The sequence below is a fragment of the Culicoides brevitarsis genome, chromosome 1 (assembly GCF_036172545.1).
Source record: "Culicoides brevitarsis isolate CSIRO-B50_1 chromosome 1, AGI_CSIRO_Cbre_v1, whole genome shotgun sequence".
NCBI lineage: Eukaryota > Metazoa > Arthropoda > Insecta > Diptera > Ceratopogonidae > Culicoides > Culicoides brevitarsis.
In genome coordinates this window covers 17,067,948-17,084,004 of record NC_087085.1, presented here as the reverse complement: position 1 = coordinate 17,084,004, position 16,057 = coordinate 17,067,948, and the positions used below count along the sequence as shown (strand labels likewise).

The following is a 16,057-nucleotide window of genomic DNA, read 5'->3' as shown; positions in this document are numbered from 1 at the left end:
CCCCTTCCTCCTGCCTGTTTCATTCAATATGACTTTTTGGAGAAAATTTTCAATTTACTTACAAACGATGAAAATTTTAATAACATTCGAAAATTTATTCATGAAAATCTTAATTCGTCGACATTTATGGCTTTTGTTTGTTTTTCCACTCGTCGACAATGTTTTCTTTTCAACTTTTGTTTGATTTTTCCGCCACTACTTGACACACATCGCATTTTTCTTTTCTTTTTCTGCTGCATCTCGACTCTCACGTAATTTAAAAGGAAAAAAAACACGGGGAAAAATTAAAAAGCCAAGAATGCGAGATAATTCTCATTACCACGTGCTGCTTGTTTGTACTGATTAAATTTATAACAGAGTTGAGGGTGTTTTAATTAAAAATAAGTCGGTAGATACGGTTTCGACACACACGAGAAAGAATTTCGTAGTAATAATAATGAAATAATTGTAAGTCTTTGGTGAGTGAAAAATTGAAACAAAGCATCAAAAGGAACTAAATCCTCATTTTTATTTGAAATGAATCAAGGAAGCCTTTTTGCTTTGTATGGTTAAAAAATCAAAAGTAAAAACTTTTTGCATAAATATCCTATGATTTTTACTTTTAACTGTTAAAGTACGAGAAATTCGACTAAAAATGTCACAAAAATTTTTATTTTACTGTAAAATATATTTTTTGTGTTATTTGATAATTTTTTTTACTCTTGGAAAATTTTAAAAATTCAATTTAATCAAACTTTAAAATTTGGAAATTGAAAGGATTTTTTGAGGCATAGTCCGTTAGAAAGCTCCCCTCAAATTTCTAAATTTTTGAACTTAAAGCTGCAAAATTAAAAAAGGAACAAAAAAAAAACAAAACTTTTTGACTTATGATTAAGTATAAGTTACTTAAGCTTGACTTAAAAATAAAATTCATAAAAAATTAATGTTTTTTAATTTTTTTTAAATTAAAATTTTTTTTTCTTAATTTGGGTTTGAAATTAAAAAAAAATAATTTTGACTTTTTTTTAAATTTTTCTTAACCTTAAGCTTTAAAAATTTATGTGACTTAAACTTTAACTTACGTTTTAGTCTAAAAAATCTTTTAATTTAGTTGACTTTTGACAAAAGCTTGAGTTTAAGAAAAAATTAAATTAAGTCAAAAGTCAATTTTTTTTTGAAATTTCAACCAAATTTTGGAAAAAAAAATTTTTTTAAATTTTTTTAAATTTTTTAAAAAATCTCGTAACTAAGTAAATTCATTTAACTTAAGACCCTGTTTTTTACATTAACTTATGATTAAGTTATAAGTTTTTGCAGTTTTGCTCAAATTTTCACAATAGATTCAATTTGTTTTTCAAATTTTCGACGCGAAAATGATAAAAAAATATCAAGTAACAAAAAAAATATTTTCTTCAACACAATAAATTTTTTTTTAAGCATTTTCGGTCGAATTTCTCGTACTTTCATAGCTAAACCTCATGCATGGGAAAACTTTTTCTCCTAACATCACACGACTGGAAAGTTTTTGCGTTGCAACCATAATATTTAGGCTTGTAATTACATGCACAATAAGTTGTTTCTAAAGATTTTTGTCGTGCGGTATAATTAAATATATTTTCTCGCTCAAAGTAGTTGTTGCAGTAAATGTGCGGAAAATCACTAACTTTGTCGGTAATTGTTTTTTTTTTCTTCTTTACGTAATTAGAGACTTTGTAGCTTCCGGTCACTGAACACTTTGCCAAATTGCTGAAAATAAGGCGGTACTTCACCCTACACGCGCTATTGTCACACGCCACAATAGAAGCAAAGCAAAGGACGAGAGCTATTATATTACATCATGTAATAGAATTAAACGCTTGTTGAGGCAAGCAACCACAACGTTGAAGTACGAACTGGGCTTTAATTTTTTTTCATGCCGGTTTTTTGTATTAAAGAGTTGTTTTTCTTTGTGCGACAAGACAAGACACGATAAAAGACGACAAGTGGCCTCTTTACTTTTATGCCATAACTATTACAGTTATATCCTGTCGTATTTATTACAAAATGAAATTGTCCCGTGTTTCTTCTTTGCTTTTTTTTTGTAAAATATGACACCGTTACTGTCTTGCCTTTCATGACTTTGATACAATAAATATATTAAAACGTGTACGCGCTCTCATAAACATTTATGAAAATTGATGCTGTTCGTTCTTTCCCTTCTTTTACTTTTTTTTCCTCTGCTTTCATGGTGCGTACAAACATAAATAACGAAAAAAAAGAAGCTGTGTGTATCAAAGCAAGGTGAGAAAAGCAGAGGAGAGAAAAAAAAAGATTCTCGACAAAATGTGAGCAATTAGGTTAAGATTAGCGCCTTGGGAGCACCAAGACGTCGCTCGTCTCACAGCTCCGTTTTTCGTATAACGAAGTAAGTAATAATGATTATTGCCACCGTTTTTCTTCTTTTTTGTGCTCTCCCGTGTTTATCACATTTACGAGCCCACTTAAAAGAATCGGCGAAGGAAGAGCGCGATGAAACACTTGAAGATTTTTACCTTTCTTTTGAAAAGCTTTAAAAAGATTGAATAAATGAATAGTCAAGTAGTTTACGTACAATATGATTCATCGCGTCGTCGTCGTCTTTTTTATACGCACAATATAGACATGATGAAGACTAAGCGACTGATGGAAGAATAAACAATTATAAAAAGATATTACTTTTTATCGCGTTGGTGATGATGACGACGAACAATGGGCTGGATATTTTTCTCATCTAAACTTAGTCTTAGTCTTAGTCGTCGGTCATCTTTAAAAAAAGAAATCTATTTTCTCCGGGAGAGTTGTGACGTAAATAAGATACACTGTAAAAATATTTAAAAAAATTAGATTATCTGAGGTTTTAAACTATTTAAATTTTTTAAAGTTCTATAAAAATTTTTTAATTAAATAATTATTTAGAATTGAACTAAAATTAAATTAAATTAAAAAAAATTATTTATAGTAAATAAGTTAATAAATTAAATTTTTCAATTTAGTTTTTTATAAAAATAATATTTAAAATAATTATTTAAATGAAAATTATTTTAATAATCAATTTTTAAAAACAATAAATAAATTAATTATATAATTATTTTTTAATTTTATTAATTTTTGCATATTATTATTAATAATTTTTTTTTTGATTCCTAAAAAATATTCTAAAATATCCTAAAATATTTTGATTAACCCTAAAATTAAGGGCGCTGAAATATATTTTAGTAAAATCTTAAAATTTGTCTTTATAATTTTTTTAAAATTTTTTTAAAATAAAAAAAAATTAAAAAAAATAAAATTAAATTAAAATAAAAATAAAAATAAAAATAAAAATAAAAAAAAAAAAATAAAATAAAATAAAATAAAATAAAATAAAATAAAATAAAATAAAATAAAATAAAATAAAATAAAATAAAATAAAATAAAATAAAATAAAATAAAATAAAATAAAATAAAAGAAAATAAAATAAAATAAAATAAAATAAAATTAAATTAAATTAAATAAAATAAAATAAAATAAAATAAAATTGAATAAAATAACATAAAAAAAAATAAAATAAAATATAAAACAAATATAAAATAAAAATAAAATAAAAATAAAATAAAATTAAAGTTAAATAAATTTTTTTAAATTAAAAAATTGTTTAAAATAATTTTTATTCAATTTTCTCAAAACTTTCCTTTTTATATATTTTTAAATTACAAAATTGATTTTTTTTAATTAATTTATTTTTGATTTTTTTTTTATATTTAATTTCTATTTATTTTTTTCTTTCAATTTTTTTTTCGCAGTGTAAATAAAGCGAATAAATAAAGACGCTCTTTACCAAGTAAAAGGTACAATAAACAGCTTACCTGACATTTATTAATAAAAGTTAAGATGACTTTCATAGGATATAATGTTATAAATTTAAGCGGCAAGCAACCAACCAACAAGTCTCTTAGCTCTTCTAAAGGAAAACGGAGAAAAAAAAATGAGACTGATAAAAATACATAAAAGGATTTATGATGCGATTAAGTTTCTTTTTTTGTAACATCCTTCACCGGTTAATGGTCTTAAAATATTTTCATTATTAAAGTCATCAACTTGCGCTTCTTCCGAAACAAAATGAATGTCTTAACAAAACAATTAAACGTAATTCCTCTAATGGCACGAGTAATATTTCAACAATGTCTCTCGTTTCATGTGTGTGTGTGGAGGTTGCGACGTAATTAAGTGTGTCAAAAGTTCAAGTGAGCGAGCGATTTATTGTCATCTATTGTTGTTTGGGGGCTGTAAGTGTATTTTATAGCAAAAGAAGGCCATTTTCCTCCCTTTATCAACTTTAAATGCTCACAAGTGAGGAGTTGCAAGGAAAACAATTTCTGGTTTTCACAAATTACACATAAATTTTACGTCATATTCAAATTAAAATAAATACCATGAATTAAATTACGTAAAATTTTGCCGGCTTTAATCAAATGATGAGCAAGCGGATGAGCATTCAAGCGTATTTTGCCTCCACTTCACATGTGCGTGCGTGTAAATTGTTTTATAAAACACAATATCTCTAATTAGAACATTACCATATTTCCATATTTATGCTGAAATGGCTTACATAAAAGGAAAATATGTTTCGCAGGAATGAGGGGGACCTCATACTGATGGAATTTAATTGACACGTGTTTCTGTGATGTTTGATTTAGTGTTTTGTGTGTGCCAGAGACTGAGACATATGAATCTAAATTAAGTGCTTTTTTTGTTCAAATGGAATGAGAAATGAGTTCATAAAATCTGAAGCCTGAAAAGTTGCTATTTTTAATTAATTACCTTTTTTTCTCACTAAAAAAAATCAATTAACTCACTCTTTCTTGACCTAAAGATTTTTTTTTTGAGAAAAATTAATTTTACGCTTCGTTTTGCTCGCAACATCATGAAGGTAATTGATCAAATATTTTTTTTTATCTCGCGCGAAAGAGACACGATAAATAAATGGAACAAAGAAAAATCAATGATTCGAAGCGCAATATAGTACTGCAATCAAATTAGCATAAATTGGAGCTAAATTTAATTAAATTTTCCTTGCACATCTCTGAAACGCAAAAAAAACGTCGAAGGAAGAAAAATTGATTATATTGATTTCAACTTCCTCTCTCTCTACGTTTCTTGTTGGAAAATTTCAATTCAACCGCAAATTAGAGTTGAACAAGCAGTCTAGCGTTAAATTGTCATCCAAATCCGATTCACTTTGGTCTTTTCTTTTCTACCTGACATGGCAAGGACTTCTCACCCCTGTTTTGCCGTAAATTTTTGCATTTAAATGGGCACTGATGAATTGATAAGGATTCGTAACACTCTCCTTTCTCGACTGGACTCCATCATAAAAAGGACATCTTAGGCGAAAAAGTAGATTATCATCAAAAATGTTTCTTTTTTATGATTTTCAACCGAAAAGAGGAGTGAGGAAGTCCCCACACCGAACAAAAAGAAAACATTATCATTTTATTATGAGTTTTTTTTTTGTTATTATTGAATAAAATAAAATAAAATGAAAATTTTGCATAAATTTTGTAATCTATTGTGATAAGGAAAAGAGGAGACTCGAAGAGACAAGGGGGATGTTGTCGTTTATTTCAGTGAAAGGGTGGATTATTGCCTTTCAAAAACTTGTAGAAGGGTCAAAAAACGAGGGATTTGAAGGTGATTGACAATTTCTTGTCATACGAACTTTTTTTTTGATGTCGAAATTTGAAAAGGAGGAAAAATCTATTAAAAAGTTGATTATTTTGTCTCTTTTGAGAAAACTTTTTGAATAATTCTTTTTTTTAAATTTTATATAAAAAAACATATGTAATAAAATGTAAAATCCTCTCAGACAACGCATCCAACAAATGAAAGGAAATGAAGACAAATTGATGAATAATTTCAGACACAAACGAAATGTTGTTGATTGTCAAAGCCGTCAGACCTTGACTCGAGTGTGCTGCACAATGTCACGGACAAAATAGTTACATAAACATGGATTTTGATTATATATTGTTTGTCGTTTCATTTCATCATCACTCAAAACCTTTTCCTTTTCATGCTGGAAAAATTGAAAATTTACATTTTTGATATGTTGTAAAGTTTCCCTCTAACTTGTCAGCATAATCTGTCTTTCTTCGCAAAATTTCACACACACACACAAATTGGGAGTCTTGTCGAAAATGTTATTACAGAAACATTATTTTATGCAAAAATGTCAAAATTGGGATTCAAACTTTCAAATTGTATTTTCGTACCAGCTGAGACAAAGATAATTAAAATATTTTTTGTTCTAAGGGATTTTCTCGCCTTAGCAACGATGATGATTGAACAATTCAATCGGTCACAATATTTACACACGATGCACGCATCAACAAGTTTTTTTTCTACTCTTTATTTAAACAATTTTTTTACAGAACATAAATCTCTTGCCTCTTGTGCGCTCGTCGCAACAACAACAACAACGAGCTAATGTTCAACTTTTCCGGTTCAATGAAGTCATCATAGGATTAAAGTTTAATTTTTCCACATGAGTATCTTCATCCTTTGCGTTTTGTTTCCTGATATTGTTGATCGTTGTTTGCAGCGAGAGAGATTTTTTGATAAATATTAAATACAATAGAGATGTGATTGTTATTTAATATCAGACGTTAAATAAACATTGCAGATGTTACTTTTTGATTATTGTCGAGGATCAGAAATGAGATTTAGATCAACGATAGGGATGCAAAAATTTATGAATTAAGGTTAAGCTTTTAGGACTCAGACTTTTATTTTAGTAAAAATAGAAGAAATTTTCTTGAAAGACTTTTGACTTTAATTTTAAAGAAAATTTAAAAATAAATTTTAAATCATTATTTTTCAAAATTTTTTTTACCAAACTATGAGGAAAATATAACTAATTTTAAACTAAGTATGAAAGTACGAGAGACTCGACCAAAAATGCCACAATTTATTATCTTCTAAAACGTATTTTTTGTATTATTGAAACATACTTAATCACATTTTTGGCGCCAAAATTTAGAAAATAAAAAACATTAAAACAATGCAGGTGATCGCTTTTAATTTTTTTATTTTTTGAAGCATAAATAGTAAATAGAAAAGTATTTTTGAGGTTTTATAGACAAAAAATATAATTTTTCACTATATATATTTTTTAAGTTTTGGCGCCAAAAGTGGATAATTTTTAAAAATTATATTTATATTATGCTACTTTTGGCGCCAAAACTTTGAAAATTTATGTAGTGAAAAATAGTATTTTTTTTGTCTATAAAACCTCAGAAAAATTATATTTCTATGTTTTATATATAAAAAAAATTTAAAAGCGATATTTTGAACGGTTTTAAAATTTTTTTAAAAATTTTGGCGCCAAAAGAAAGAGAAATGTTTAAAAAATAAGAAAAATAAGTTTTTAGTAAAAAAATTGTGGCATTCGATTCTTTCGTAAATATTTTTTAAGGTTAAGTCAATCTGATCAAAACTAACGATCTCAAAAATGACAATTAATCCTCAAAATAATCACGCATCACACACGCGCCTTAATTACATATCAAATTTTTATTCTGATTTACACAAAAAAAAAATTGCCTGCGGTGATAACTTATCACATTTCCTCCTCCATCTGAATTTTCACACAAAAAACGTACAATTAACTCTTAAAATCAGTGTCTCACCTTATAGGTCACCGTTGTGCGAGTTGCAGCTGGTCTGGAAGTGAAACGTGTGTGTCACGCTGCCTCGGCTCGTGTGTGAGTTTGCCCCGAGGCTACAATTTGAACAATGTAACGTTTTCATGTTGTTACATTTATGTTATTTCTGTCATGCCATGCCTACGGAACAGAATAAAATAAATCGCAAATGCGATTTTTAAAATGCGTCATTAAACTTAACACCACAGTTTATTTTATTTTACACCTCTAGCATAATAATAATAATAATTTGCGTATTCGTTGTCCGAGCGACTATAATGGGTAATTTTATGTGCAAGTCTGCGAAAAAGTAAGAGTAATTGGTGTAATTTAATGCGACCAATTTAGAATTAAATGTTTAAATTTTTGGAGGGTCCAGTGTGCTTTAATAACGAATTTCGCATCAATTTAATCTTTTTTTATAGTGCGAATCGCGTAAAATGATCTCATAAACCGTTTAAAATCGCTTAAATAATAATAATAACAATTTTTGCGAAAAATATGCTTTTCCATTTATTTTATATACGCCACGCAGTCGTATCAATTTCAAATGATTTACACATGTTTCCTGCGTGTAAAATACTGCCGATGCACCGTTTTCGAATAATTTTACACACCTCATAAAACGAAAATTAATTATCCTTTTAAATTAATTGTGTTGTAATTTATTGTCAAATTAACGGCAAAACATGCACATTAAAGTGTCAAAGGGGTAAGGGGCTCATCGAATGTTCTCAAATTTTTATAAACTGGAGCAATTATCACGGAAAATGATAAGACAAGGTCCTTAAGTAGGAACGGGAAGGCGATCATAAATTAAGTTCCCCGTCTTTTTTTTTTAATTATATTCCGAAAGTTGTTAAATAATGTCGTCGTGAGTGTTTAAATTGTTTTAAAAAAAGCGGAACATGTTTGTGAAAAATTTATCGCCTTGGAAGAAGGAGCCAAAGAAGGAGGAAAAATTTCGTGTCACCCATGTTCACTTTCCTGTCGCATTTGAATTTTTTTTCCATGTTCTTCTTCTGTTTCTTCATGCTCGATAAACATTAAATTTGCCAAAATTTCATTGTAATTTACCGGTTTTTGGTATTTTTAAATAGACATTGTTATAACAAGAGGACATAAAAATACCAAAGTGACATATAAAGTACTCCGAAATAGTTTCTCCTCATTTAAATCGCATAAAGAACACGAAACAAGGAGCTGGAAAAAATTCTCTGTGTCCTTTTACACTAATGTTGTTGTCATTTTCCGTCTTTCGTGTCGGCTGCAACACAAAGTCAAATAATTCCGCACATAAATTTTCGTGGTTGTTCCGTGACTCCTTTGGTTTTTCTACGAAAATTTAATGAAAAGCCGACTTTTCGAGGAGAAAGGGAGAGAAATAGAACTCGTGGTTCATTTTATTACAATTTTAATTTGAAAACTTTTCCATAACTATTTTCGACATTTTTCCAAAGGAATGGGACACATCCAAAAATATTTTAATGACACTTTCATAGTTTTCATAGGAAAATTAAAACTTGAAAGGGAGACCAGATGCGCTTTCATTTTCATAATTTTAATCACACAAAAAAAGAAGAAGACAAACAAATCAAATCTCAAGTTAAGCAAATAGAAATCCATCAATTGTGCAAATATCCGTTCCTCTCATTTACATTGCCTTCCTTCAAACAAATAACAACGTTTTTGCCCTTTTCTTCGTTTTTGAAGCGATCACCGCCCATTTTTCTGTCCCCTGTCGTCCGTAGGATCATTAACGTCATAAACCGACGTCCATCGATGTATAAAGTCATAAATAAATTCGAGTTTATTATATTGACCATATTAATGTTGTTGCAATTTTTCAACAAGCCAGTTAATATAAAATAATGAAATTGTCCTCGTTTATCCGGGGAACATTATAAATTACTTCGACAAACAAATAATTTTATTTTGAACTTCTGTGCGTTCGAAGGGTGAACACTTTCGATAGAATTTGATTAAAAATATCTCTGAGGGGTTCGGATAGTGGCAATCAGTGCTTTTTTTCACGGTAATGAACAGCAAGCGGCACTGCCTTGATCAGGTTACACAAAATATTTTACTATAGGGATTTTATTTTAGGCGTTTCGACAAAAAAAAAACAATTTTATTCAAAATAGTTAGGCAGATCTGTGACAACAAAAAACAGACCGCACGCCAATATTTATTTAGACATCTGTTCATATTAATTTACAATCAAACGTATTGTGTGGGTCTTGGGTGACTTTGGCATGTCATCATGTCACACAAGGCCTCGAGCAAAATAAATAAAAAGATTTTTGTTCAAATAAGATTTCGACCTCTGAGTCGGAAAGTTACTTCAAGTTCATCGCCTTTTCTGTCAGATAATTGCAAAATGTCAAGAAAATTCAAGAAAGCAGGATAAGATGAATTCAGTTGGGAGTCGTTATTGTAAATAATTTTATATTCGTTAAAGTCACCTTCAAGTACTTATAATGCACTTTCATTGCCATCGCGTACGTGTCTAAAGCAAAAAATATCATTATTACCGTCATAAATGAGATAAAGAAATTTCTTTGCTTTTTCCGTATGAGGGTAAGTGCGGAGGAGGAAGGAAGCTGACAAATAATATCACACCTCGTACAATAATAATAATTTTTGTTAGAAATATCTCGAGGAAGCGGCGTACAAGCTATAAAAGCGAAGAAAAGTAATAATAATTGCTATTCATTGTCTCCCCATATCGCACCAGAGTTGCAGGGATGGAAAAAGATTGTTTTTCTGGGATCAAAATTAATTTATTAAAAAAATTGTCATTTCTTTGTATTAAAATATTAAAAAAAAATATTTTAAGTTTAAAAAATAAAAAAAATATTTAAAATAAAAATTGAAAATAAAATAAAAAAAAATTAATTAAATTAAAGTAATTTTAATTAAAATAAAAAAATAATTTGAATTCATTAATAAATTAAATGAATAAAAATTATTTTATTAAATTACTTTTAAATTTATTTTTTTAAATTTTAATTTTTTTCATTTTTTAAAATTAAATTAATTTAATATTTACAATTATCCAAAAATTAATCCAAAAAAATTTAAAAAAATCATAAAAAAACTAAAATATTTTTTTTATTTTTAATTTTTTTTTTATTTATTTTTTTTTTTTTTTTTTATCAAATTTTCTCATTTTAAAAATTTTGAGTGAGTTTCCCGCGCTTTTTCCATCACTGGCAGTTGCGTCGCTGTTATTGTATATTATGAAAGAGGAAGAAAAAAAAACGAATAAAAGACAATAAAATCTTGATACAAAATATCCGAAAATATCATATGGAAAAGGTAGATTAGTTTTCTTACACTTTCGCCATCCAGGGATTTCCAAACGCCACGATGCGTCATCATTTTTTTTTGTCAAAAGCATCACAAAGTTGCTCATCCACGATAGACTTGTTTCGTTCGACGCCGTAAACGACTTTTATAATCTACCAGTGATAATAATAATCACACAATTGCGAGGGTCCACAAAAAAAAATTATAAGAGGGTAAACATTTTTTTACAACAATACAGGGGATTGCTTTCTTGTTGAAAAAGATTATCTTTTTTATATCGTATTTGTATTGTTATGTTATCCGTACGAACGCAAGATTCAGGTAAATTAGGGAGGTTGAGAGCTGCTTCTGGACCCCGTTGCACGTGATCTCCTGAAATACGATACACTTAGTCGATTTTTCTTTCCTTTTTCCTGAAATGAATAACATGAAAAATGCGATTATTAACTTCTTTCTTGACTAGACGAAAGGCGAAATCTAATTTAAAAAACTCCCTTGTATTATTTTTTGTCATACGAAGGAAGAAAGAAAGTCGTGATTGAAAAAATATTTGAGAAATTGACAAACTTTTGATAGTTTTCTCCTCGAATAATGGATTTTTTTTTCTCTGAAAATCCGCATGAATGAAGATTTTTTTCGTCTCACTAGGTTTATTCATTAAATAGTCCCCTGATTCGCGTTGAGAGTCGCGACAATTTTTATGTGTGTGCATGAAATATAGGACAGAAACAGTAGCAATGCCCTAATAATAACACCCCAGATGTGTATTATTATCGTGTTTTGTTGATGAAATTGTTATTGTGTTTCAGACGCTAAAATGTGTCGTTATTGTCGAAAAATACGCATAATTATAACATTTTTTGTGCTGTGCGTACAGCAGATTTTGCAGACAGAATTAATTTTTTTGTTGTATTTTTTTTATCGTAGATTTTTTTTAAGCTCTCTCTTTGATTTTTTTTTCATGCGAAGAGGATTTTTATTTATCTATTTTATAAAATTAAGAAAAAAATTTAAAGATTAAGGAATCTTAGTAAAAATGATTATACTTAAAGTAAATAATAAATAAATAAATAAATTAAAATTAAAGTCTGAATTAATTTGATTTTTTTAAGATCATTATATTTTAATAAAATTATTTTTAAAAAATTAAATAAAATAATAATTGATAATAAATTTTTTATATCAATTGAACTTCAACTTTAAGAATTTTATTTAATTTTATTTTTTTTTTATTAATTTTTTTTAAAATTTTATTTATATTAAAATGTAAAAAACTGAAATAAAAAGTAATTTTTTATAAAAAAATTCTATTAAAAAAATCATATTTTTTTTAGAGATATTGAATTATTTTATGAGCTTTAAGCAAATCACAATACTTTATTGAAAAAACATCACAATTTCCTCAAAGAAAAATAAATAAAATTTCGCCTAAAAGCAATTCAATCAAAGCAATATTATTATTAATAAAACACCCTTCGAACACACGTCATCACCATATCACTCAATTAAATTAGAAGAAAATTTACGATTATTATTTTTTCATCACTTAGATAAAATTGACATTAATAAACGGAATTGATACAGATACGTCATCCAAAAAAAAAAAATATATATTTCGTTAAACGTTTTTCGTTCGACCAACAATATCGAATTTCACCCCTGAACATCGTCACACTTGTCGCACATTGCAACTTACAATCATTGCAGAAAAGAATTAATAAGGGATTTATTCTCAAATGATAATTAATAAACCACAAACATTATTACATCATTATTGTATTTCAATACACCTTTCAAGACACACCGTTCAAATTCTACTATGAGACGATTGAAAATCCCATTATTACAACACAGTCTCGATCTTTGTGTAACCAAATTGATCCCTTTTGATATGTTTTCATATTTTTGCAAACATATCTTTGTAGGGCTTACAAAATTTTACCATCGCCACACTTACTTGAACGCATTTTCTTAACTCAAAAGTGGATTCAAAGTGGTCGATGTGTTCGTGTGTGTGTTAAACAAACTGTGTTGTTTTGTAATTTCACACCTTCAAGTACAAACAATCGCTCACAGGTTGTTGCAACTTTTAAAAATATTTTTTTAAAAAATAAAATTTTTCAATATCATTTTTTAAGAATTTTTACATTTAATGAAATTTTTAAATTTATTATTAACTTTTTAAATTAATATTTATAATTAAGAAAAATTATTTTATTAAACATATGGCATTGAAAAACTCAAAAAGTAAGAAAATATTGACTTTTTAATGATTTTTACAAAAATTTTGCTTTTTTTAATATTTTTTTTTTCAAAATTGCTGACAAAAAAGTTATTTTTTAAATTTTATTAATATTAAGTAAATTTTTAATCGAAATTTTTAAGATATTGAATTATTTTATTAGCTTTTAGATAAGTCATAATATTTTACAGAAAAAAATCCAAGCTTTCTCTCAAAGAAAAATAAATAAAATTTCGCCTAAAAGCAATTCAATCAAAGCAATATTATTATTAATAAAACACCCTTCGAACACACGTCATCACCATATCACTCAATTAAATTAGAAGAAAATTTACGATTATTATTTTTTCATCACTTAGATAAAATTGACATTAATAAAGGAATTGATACAGATACGTCATCCAAAAAAATATATATTTCGTTAAACGTTTTTCGTTCGACCAACAATATCGAATTTCACCCCTGAACATCGTCACACTTGTCGCACATCCACTGCAACTGACACGCGATACAATCATTGCAGAAAGAGAATTAATAAGGGATTTAACAACAACGTCGTCTCAACTAATGATTGGATTCGGATTAATAAACCACAAACATTATTACATCATTATTGTATTTCAATACACTTTTCAAGACACACCGTTCAAATTCTACTATGAGACGATTGAAAATCCCATTATTACAACACAGTCTCGATCTTTGTGTAACCACATTGATCCCTTTTGATATGTTTTCATATGTTTGCAAACATATCTTTGTAGGGCTTACCGCAGATATTTTACCATCGCCACACTCACTTGAACGCATTTTCTTAACTCAAAAGTGGATTCAAAGTGGTCGATGTGTTCGTGTGTGTGTTAAACAAACTGTGTTGTTTTGTAATTTCACACCTTCAAGTACAAACATTGTCTCACAGGTTGTTACAATTTTTTAAAAATATTTTTTTTAAAATATATCTCAATTTCTTAAGAATTTTTACATTTAATGAAAATTTTTAAATTTATTTTTAAATAACTTTTAAATTAATATTTATAATTTAAAATAATGATTTTATTTAACATTTTGCATTAAAAACCCAAAAAGTAAGAAAATATTGAAAATATACTTTTTAAATGATTTTTACAAAAATTTTGCTTTTTTAATATTTTTTTTTTCAAAATTGCTGTCCAAAAAGTTATTTTTTTTAAATTTTATAATTATTTTTGTACATGGATTTTTTTTTTGATTTAAAATAAAATTAAGAATTTGAATTTTTTCGAAATCTGAAATTTTTGCAAATATTTAATTTTTTAAGGATTTTTCTTTCAATCTTCTAAAAAAAAAAAATCGAATTTTTTTTTATTTCTGCGAAAAAAATTATTAGGTAATTATTAAATTTTTGCTAAAATTAAGAAAAAGTCAATATTTTCTTACTTTTTGAGTTTTTTAATGCAAAATGATAAATAAAATCATTATTCTCAATAATAAATATTAATTTAAAAAGGTTAATAATAAATTTAAAAATTTTCATTAAATAAAAAATTATATTGAAAATTATTTTAAAAAATTTTCGACAGATTCTTTGTACAGGTTCCCTGAAAAATTTTAAAAAATTTAAAAGAAGGAAACCTAAAACATTCTCGGCAATTGTATCAGCCTCATTGCAAAATGTCTTTGCCTGTAAGTAAATGATGAAGTATGATACTTGAGACTGCCATGTGGGGTGGATATGACTTACAATCAAATGCGTACGTGCAAATGATAAGAAAAAGTACTTTTGTTCTTTCTTTGTAACACTGCGACTCAGATCAGTTGTAAACTTCTTAAAAGAAAAATCTACAGAAGAAAAAAATTATAGGAGAAAAAGTAAATGTTTACAATTACCTTTTATTGCCTCCTTTTCATTTTTTTCCTTGTATTACAGCAATTTAAAGTTAATGCATGGAACGTGGCTTGATTGAGAAACGAACATCGACCAAAAAACCGCTCAATCCGTTGCGCTAAAAAATTGTTCAACTTGATAATTTGTTTAAATTGCTTGTTTGGTATCAAGAGATTTGTTTAATTGAAAGATGAAAAAAAAATCATAAGCAGGATTAGGTTTTGATTTGACATGAGCTCAGGGAATTACAATCTGTGCTGTCTGTCTGCACACACATCGATGTTTAAATTTGAAATATGAATGTCATTTTCCTCAGAGGATAATCTTCCAATCTATACATATTTTTTTTGTGCATCGCACACATGTCTCCTCCATGTGATGAAGGGTAAAACGAATTTAATCAAGTATGTGTGTTTTTTTTATCTTTTCAGCACGTAATCGTCACCATCAGCGGTACTCCATCAATAATAAACAGTCAGATGTGGAAGATAGTCCCATTCACTCGAGCATGTATGCTCAACCGTATTTGAGTGCAAAACATCCTCCACCGACCCAATATAACTTTACAAACAGCAAAAATTTGTCTAAAACTCCATCTTCCGAAAATGGCTCGGAAGCAACTTTAACTGAGTCGGAGCTGGCTTTGGCACGGGACAATACTCTTCTTGTTCATAAAGGTAAGTGGAAAAAGAAGCACTTGAAGAAAAATGACTTTTAATACATAAATTTAATGCAACATTGAAGAAAAATTTCATGGTTCAACAAGTTTAATTTAATCGTCTATTGAGCCGTTTTTTTTATAAAAAAAAATGCATTTTCTTCCTACTTTTTTAAAGCAGATAGGTACCGTATGTTCATTCAATTTTTCATATATTTTTTTCTCAATTTTTTAAAAATAAATTTTAATTTTTTTTTATCAATATTAAATTTATTTAAAAATATTTTCTTTATCAAAATTT

The 16,057-nt window shown here is 27.4% G+C and overlaps 1 long non-coding RNA gene across 1 annotated transcript in view; it reads left to right on the top strand.

Moving 5' to 3' along the window:
• Positions 1–15,782, top strand: part of LOC134827296 (uncharacterized) — a 57,468-nt gene extending 41,686 nt beyond the window's left edge. The window contains exon 3 of the long non-coding RNA XR_010161765.1: positions 15,530–15,782. This is a non-coding gene — a long non-coding RNA (uncharacterized LOC134827296). The remainder of the gene's footprint in view (positions 1–15,529) is intronic.
• The last annotated feature ends 275 nt before the right edge of the window (positions 15,783–16,057 follow it).